We start from the raw sequence: 8450 nt of genomic DNA on the forward strand, positions 1-8450 counted from the left end.
TTTTTCTAAGAAAAGCAAAACTTAATGATATCAAAATTATTTATTTATTTATTTATTTTGAGATGGAGTCTCGCTCTGTCGCCCAGGCTGGAGTGCAGTGGCCGGATCTCAGCTCACTGCAAGCTCCGCCTCCCAGGTTCATGCCATTCTCCTGCCTCAGCCTCCCGAGTAGCTGGGACTACAGGCGCCCGCCAGGTCGCCCGGCTAGTTTTTTGTAATTTTAGTAGAGACGGGCTTTCACCATGTTAGCCAGGATGGTCTTGATCTCCTGACCTCGTGATCCGCCCGTCTCGGCCTCCCGAAGTGCTGGGATTACAGGCTTGAGCCACCGCGCCCGGCCTCAAAATTATTTTGATAAACATAAAATCTGTTCGTTAGGCCAGTTACCCAAAGGTAAAAGAAAAGACCCTCTGCAGTGCGTGTGAATGTTGGTTCCTCTGGGGAGTCCATTTAGATAACCTTCAAGTCAAAACTAATGAAAAGGGTACTTGAATTAGTTAGACATAGGAAGTGTTTCCTGATTCATAGTGAAAATTTTCTGATTTGTAAAACAATTTAAAGCCAAGAGCACAGAATATTAGATTGGAAGGAAGCATTTCCTTTAAGATAAAACATTTTTAGTATCAGGCCACAAAAAACAGTTGGAACACAAAGAAATAAAACTTATGAGAGCTGAAAATGAGTTGAAGGATAGAGTTATCATTTTAGGCCTTTCAAATGGGGGGAGAAAGCTGAAAACAGAGAGATGCAATAAAAGTTTCAACTTTGGATTAAAAACATTAAAATCTCTTGTAATTTTATTAACAGTAAATCAACACCTTAAGAAAATTTCATTGTTCTACCCAATTCTTTAGTATATAAATGTCTTTTAAAAAAAAATCAAAACCCAATCTCTAGAAAGACCATTAAAAATAATTTCCCTTAATTATAAACAACTTGGTCACATACAAGTTTTTTCCATAAATCCTCTTGTTATGACTTACACAGACCATTCATGACATGCTTGGACTTTCTGGTTTGTCCTGAACATCCTTTTTTCTTAAACAACCAGTCATTTTATTCTAAGGCAGAAATCTACCATATAACATTATTTCTCATATAAAATTATCTTCCTTTTAACCTTTCTTGTTGAAAATACCCGTTATATTTATAACTTCCTTTACCTTGCTTTTATTTACTGGTTACTTTTACCTTATTTCATAAATAACTTTTAAATAACCTTTGAATTAGACAAAAATTATTTTCCTTTAAATAAGAACACATTTCCTTTTTAGAAAAAATATTTTCCTATAATATATTTCTTTTAAAAATTGGAAATGACTCAGACATTTAATGAGTATCCATTATTTAACTTAATATAACTTTAGATTCTAACTTATATGACAAGTTTATTTACAAGGATTTATTCATTACATTTACCTAATTAATTTTTTAATTTTTACCCAGATTACTTATGAAAACTGTGATAGTTATCATTTAATGTTATTTCCCAGTTAATCATTTTTATAGTCTGTGAATTTCAGGTTTTCCTAAGTAAGAACCTTACAGTTAGATAAATATTTTCTTTCTTTTTTCCTTCCTTCCTTCCTTCCTTCCTTCCTCCCTCCCTCCCTCCCTTCCTCCCTCCCTTCCTTCCTTTTTGCCAATAACTCAGAATTTAGCTGTTTCCATTAACTGAACAATATTAAATGCCTTATTTATCAAATTTTGCACAAACAAAGATAATTTTCCTTCATGCTGCATTCATAGCTTTATAACCCTCATGCCAAATTTTGACATCTGGCAGAGATAAATATGAAATCATTTTACCAATAAATTTAAACAATAATGTATGTTGACAACTCTGGGGCCATTTCTAATTTCTAGTTCATGAATGCCTTTAAAATCAGCTTATTTATTCAAGATTTACTTAAATTACATGAACTTGAAATAGCATTTGACTTAAAGTCTCTATTTTTTTCTGATAAGGTATTTGATTGAAAGCAACGTTTTTCTCTTGAAGCCAATTAATTAGACCTCTTTTATATATTTTTAGCAATGAAACATATATGATACATAAATGCATAGATGTATTAGACACGCAGACAGAAGTAGATCTTATAGGTTCATAAGACCTGTTTTTACTTCTATTTTAGACTTCCAATTTCTTGGTAGCCTGTTTTATTACCCTAGGCAGTTGTCAGCTAGATGGCTCTAAATTTGTACATTAAAGGAACTCTTAGGTGAAAAATCAGATAGTTAAATTTACATCTAAAGGTACAGAGAGAAACAGTCTGATGAAAGTAGAGGGAGATTAAAAACAAATGCCAAATCAAACATAAAATTATAGAAATCTATCATAGGATTATATAAGAAGACCAATTTTATTTAGATAGGTAATTCTAAACTGGATCTCTGAGCTCTGGACTGAGCCCATACTGAATCCTGGGTCTCCAAAAATAGAATTATTATGAGGCCAAGACCACATGATGCTTTTACGGTACATCCTCCATTTTTTTTTTTTTTTTAACAAAGACATTTCCCTAAGTGTCTAAACCATACTCTTCCTTACTTTAAACGCCCAAGTATAACCTCTGTTATAGTAACTATTTTAGTGAAAAAGAAGAAGAGGGAGAAGAGGGAGAAGGAGGAGAAGGAGAAGAAGGAGAAGAAGGAGAGGAGAAGAAGAAGAAGGAGAGGAGAAGGAGAAGGAGGGGGAGGAGAAGAAGAAGGAGAAGGAAAAGGAGAAGGAGATGGAGAGGAAGAGGAAGAAGAAGAAGAGGAGGAGGAGGAGGAGGAGGAAGAAGAAGAGGAAGAAGAAGAAGAAGAACCAGGTAACATAATACAAAAGCAAGGAGTTTAAGACCTGAGATGAACTTGTCTGTTTACACTCTTGGGATTCCATAAGGAAAAACAGAGGTTTCTCCCCAAAAGAGAGTCTGGCACCTTCTCTGTTTTCTTTAAGGAATGCCTGTTAGAAACTGACAGGCTGTTAGAAACTATTTTAGGTTCCTCATGCAGCAGAGGGTGGCAAGAAAAAGGAGAGACAGCAGCAACAAATGAAAAAACAGATTCAGTCCACTGAGAAGAAAACAAAACTTGCTAAAAACAAACAAACAAACAAACCAAGGTCCTAGGAGAGAAAAAAACAAAACAAAACATGGCGGCCTTTAAAATACAGACACACACACATACAGACACAACACACACAAACACATCTTAGATGTTAGCTTTTAATTAAGCTGACTTTTAACCATTAAGCTCCCTTAAAAAAATTCTTTTAAATCTCATAACCATATTTTAGCTAAGACACATTGCTGATATTTCAAAAGTAACATGAATACCAAACCAGAAAGGGCTTGATTTAGGAACCAAACCCAGGCTGATGTGATGAAAAAAAAGGGGCATAACCTCAGTTACCAACTGCAGCATGAGGTGACAGCCATTGCTCTTTTAGTTTGGCTTGGCTAGTAAAAAAAAAAAAAAAAAAAAAAAAAAAAAAAAAGTGGCCTTGTTATATAACTAAAGCCCTTTAGGTAATCTAAACAAAAAATCTTTCCCTTTTTTTCCTTTTGCTGGCCGTTTTTTCTTTTTCCCTTTTTTTCTTTTTCAGTTGTGGGAATTTAGCCAATTCAGAGGCCTTGTTCCCCACAATTTGGACTTTCCTTTGGATTTCCTCAAGGCCGATAGAGTTGGTCAAACCCAATGGGTAAAAATAAAATAAAATAAAAATAAAAACAAACAAGCAACAAGAACAAAAACAGCTAAGCAAATCAAACAGTTGCACAATTTATATGATTACTGAGTACTCTAATGGTAAGGAGAAATTAAGACCAGCTGGTTGTGAATCTTAACTTTAGCTAAGACAGAACCCTGATTCAGCTACTTACCTAAGAATGGGTCTCAGGCTGAAGACTGCTCTCTACCATCCTAGAAGCAGGAAAAATCTCAAATTGTTTTGAAGTCAGCTCAGACTCCACAAAAGAGTTACCTGCTTTCCATTGTCATGGAAGTAGGAAAACTTGCCCTCCTTGTTGGAAGCAAGTGAAACTCCAGAATAGGGGTTGTACAGCCAAGTAAACTTTAGATCTTGACCAAATTTTGAAAGATCAGGGATTCTCTAAACGGGAGGTTCCCAGGCCTCAGCCAAGTATCTTATTGGTTTGAGTCATAAAGATACTCAAGCTGGTACCAAGCACCAATAAGAAATTTGTCAAAGGTCAGGGGAATCTCCACTCAGAATGCCTTTGTGGTTGTCAACTGTGAACCCAAAATATCTGAGACAGGTCTCAGTCAACTTAGAAAGTTTATTTGGCCGGAACTCTATAGTGGCGATTGGTTGTTTCATTATGGATGGAGGGGATGATGGTAACCTTATTATCAAAAAGAGGTTTGTGTCTGAGGCAGAACTAGATGAATGGTGCAAAAGGAGGTAAGAAGAATGGGAGAAAGTTCGAAAATCTGAAGATCCAGAAGAATGTCTAGAGGAGGTTTGTGACTCTTGAGCTCTATATGAAAGGCTACAGGAACAGAAGGACAAGAAGCAGCAGGAGTATGAGGAACAGTTCAAATTAAAAAACATGGTAAGAGGCTTAGATGAAGATGAGACCAACTTCCTTGATGGGGTTTCTCGATAGCAGCAACTAATAGAAAAGCAATGAAGAGAAGAAGAACTGAAAGAACTGAAGGAATACAGAAATAACCTCAAGAAGGTTGGAATTTCTCAAGAGAACAAGAAGGAAGTGGAAAAGAAACTGACTGTGAAGCCCATAGAAACCAAGAACAAGTTCTCCCAGGCGAAGCTGTTGGCAGGAGCTGTGAAGCATAAGAGCTTAGAGAGTAGCAATACTGTGAAAAGACTGAAACCGGACCCTGAGCCAGATGACGAGAATCAGGAGTCCTCATCCTGCAAGTCTCTTGGAAACACTTCCCTGAGTGGCCCCTCCATCCACTGCCCCTCTGCTGCAGTCTGTATCAGCATCCTCCCAGGCCTGGGTGCTTACTCTGAGAGCAGCGACTCTGAGTCCAGCTCAGACAGCAAAGGCACCATCAATGCCACCGGAACAATTGTCTCCTCCGTCTTCCGAACCAACACCTTCCTCGAGGCCCCCTAGTTTCTCTGTCCTTACACAGGGAGCTCCTCCCCAAGGGTAGATCAGACCGTTCATGCTTCCTGCAGACATTACATCCCTCAAAAAAAAAAAAAAAAAAAAAAACACTCCTTTGCCTGCATCCTGTGCACAACATGACATTTTTAACCAATCTAAAAATGTGCCAGAATCCACCTGTGGCCCAAATCGTGTTTGGTTTCTCTTTCTACTCCAGTGCAGATGACCAAACCTGTCCTGCTGCCACTTTCCTCAATGATACTGGGAGGAGGGCAAGGCCCAGCCAAAGTTCCACTAAAAATGCCCAAGGAGAATAGGCACCGGCCGACTTGCCAAAGGGTTTGGGTTTTATTGCTTTCTGGTTTTTGCTTTTCCCCAACAGCACAAAGAAGGGCAGTTATTGGACAGGTGTTATTTAAACATTCTATTGTAGATAAGTGTGTTGTTTGGTTCTACTGCATTGTGGAGCATGCGGGGGAAGAGAACTGACCCAGGTGATGAAATGGAGCCCTTCCCTGGAACTAACCAGTCCTTGATTTTGTGTGACTAAGTAAAGATGATAAACCTCATCTGCTGGGGGTGTCACTTCACACTCGGCATGCATTGTGAAAGCTTTCCGTACCCTTGGTCATTCCCTCTCCCCTCTCTATCCAACCCCATTTATGCAGGAAGGGAGTGCTAACAAGAATGCTTCCATCTCAAACCTTTTCTCTGCCTGGGAAATCATTTTATGTTGGTTTTTGAAATAAAGGATTTAGTTTAAGATTCTAAAGTTTAGAGGAAAAAAAAAGTTTATTTTGCCAAGGTTAAGGACACACCCATGACATAGCCTCAGGAGGTCATGATGACATGACATGTGCCTAGGGTGGTCAGGGCACAGCTTGGTTTTATACATTTTAGGGAGACATGAGACATCAATCAATATATATGTAAGATGTACATTGACTCAGTCCAGAAAACTGGAACAACGAGAAGCACGGAGGGGCTTCCAGGTCATAGGTAGATAAGAGAGAAATGGTTGCATTCTTTTGAGTCTCTGATTAACTTTTTACTGAATACACAACTTACATGTGGGGGGCACACAGAGGAAGAGTCACTTATACCTTAGTCTGGCTTAGTGAAACAAAAAGGCAAAAGAAACACAGATACACGTTTGTCTCACATGAGCAGAGGGATGACTTTGAGTTCCGTCTGTCCTTTGTCCACAAGAAATTTCCTTGTGTGCAAACTGTGAGGGAGATATGTCGCTTTTTAATCTTTGTAGCTATCTCATTTAGAAACCGAATGGAAGGCAGGTTTGCCCAACGATGCAGTTCCCAGCTTGACTTTTCTCTTTGGCTTAGTGAAATGGGGGTCCCGAGATTTATTTTCCTTTCGTACCATCAAGGGACTTCTGTAGACTCTGTACATGAGTAGGGGGATCACCAGAGACCCTCTTTTTATGAGTTCCTGTGCAATGGAGCTGCTGGGGTAGGATTAATTTCTCTGCCTTCTTCCCCTGCCATAGACAATGTTTAACCTGATTATGCTCTGCAGGCAAGTAGCCACCCTTGGATATTAATCTTCTTATCAAATAAGATAAACTGTGAAGAAGGCATACCATAAAGGAGGGAATGTGAAGCTAGAAAATATGTTCGAATCTGTCATGGGAAGCATGGAGGGACACATGAAGATGTGTGGACATCTAGTATTTTCTCTGCTTTCCCTTTTCCATGGTCCTTTAAAATTTTCAATTCTCCAGAAAAGAAAAATTGTATCTTGTTTTTGTGAAGCCATTTCCAGCATGAAAACAATCCCATTTGACAGTGTAAACTGTCCTGTGCTTAGCTGTGTGCTTGCCCTGCACTCCCTCCCTGCCCCCAACCGTGTGAAACAGATGCCTGCAGTGACACTGCCCATCAATCACCCCACAGGAAGCAGGGCACAATTCGAAACCCCAAAATGCAGAAACTTGTTCACCTGTGCCTTCCACACAGTGGTGGGGTAGGAAGCCTAGGGTATTACTTGGAAAATCAGCAACATTTCAAGACAGATTAAGTGTAAACTTATTCTGGCATAGTTTTGAGAAATCACCACCAATTGGACACATTGTAATATACAGACAAATTTTCTTCTTTTTTACTATCTAATTTACAATTTAATATCTAACATACAAAAGTTGATCAAAGGCACAAAAACACTAGAAAAAAGGTTGAATATTTAATACCAACCCTTCTGAGTTAATTACCAGATCCTTGTTTTTCAGTAGCAGGCCAGCAAGTTACGAGTTAAGATGAAAGGAGTCCTAGATTTAACCCCAAAAGACCCCCCTTCAATTTTAGCCAGGTCAGGCCCACAAAGAGATGTAGATGTAAACTGATTATGATGCTAAGTGTTTGACAGGGATCCTCTTTGTGTCCAAGGCCAATCAAAACTTGAATAATGGTATTTCCAACAAAAAGCTTGCCCCCTTTGCTTTTTAATGGTCCATTGTAATTATTTCTATAAATCTGCTTGAGAAATATTAAGATTCTGATTGTTGTGGACTGGTTTATTATTTGCTACCATACCCAAAGGATTTACCTTCTTATTATAGAAGCTTAGTGCAAAGAACTGTCCAGAGCGAGTTCACTAAACTAAGCACACACTGGATTTCCAAGGGGAGCAGAAAGGCCTTTACTAATTGCTAAATCACCACCGTGTCTTTGCCCATCTTCCTATGTCCTACAAAGACTTACGTGGGATGTGCACATAGCACTTCCCCAGGGAAACACACACACACACACACACACACACACACACTCACACTCTCCAATATTGTTGAGTCATTGGGTTTGTTTGGAGACTGCTTAAACTGTGTGTGTTATGGTTTCAAATTACTGTTTGCTCTTCTAACTTCTTAGTAGGGTAAACAATTTGAAAATAGTTTGAACCCATAGCAAAAGAAACTGGCATCTGACAAATTCTTTAACTTAATTCCTCTTATTAAGACTCACATACTTTTTTCTGGTGACAAATAATGGAAAGAAATGAAAGGTTTTGATGTTATATTTTACAGCTATTTCTCTCCTCAAGGTTTGAATGTTATAATGGCCAGACCTTACACAAACAGCAAGCAGTTTTCTAAGCACCGAATCAACTATAAACTAAAGAGCTCTAGCTGGAGGTTTTTTGGGTAAAAGCTCGGTGATGTCTACAGTTTTTTTTTCTTAGTCTCCTCTTCCATCTCTGGCCTGCAAAACACACACACACACACATACACACACACACACACACACGAAAAACAAAGGGACAATTTGCTCTAAGGAAATACAGTATAGATAGGCAGGCATGAGAGTCATCACATTATCTTACTACCTCATTCCTGTATGTTGGGTAAAGGTT

General features: G+C 38.6%; 1 pseudogene; it reads left to right on the plus strand.

The window, feature by feature from the left end:
- Nucleotides 1-4196: 4196 nt before the first annotated feature.
- On the plus strand, nucleotides 4197-5093 carry LOC104677738 (annotated as a pseudogene).
- Nucleotides 5094-8450: the final 3357 nt, after the last annotated feature.

The sequence above is a fragment of the Rhinopithecus roxellana genome, chromosome 2, assembly GCF_007565055.1.
Source record: "Rhinopithecus roxellana isolate Shanxi Qingling chromosome 2, ASM756505v1, whole genome shotgun sequence".
In the NCBI taxonomy this organism is placed as follows: domain Eukaryota; kingdom Metazoa; phylum Chordata; class Mammalia; order Primates; family Cercopithecidae; genus Rhinopithecus; species Rhinopithecus roxellana.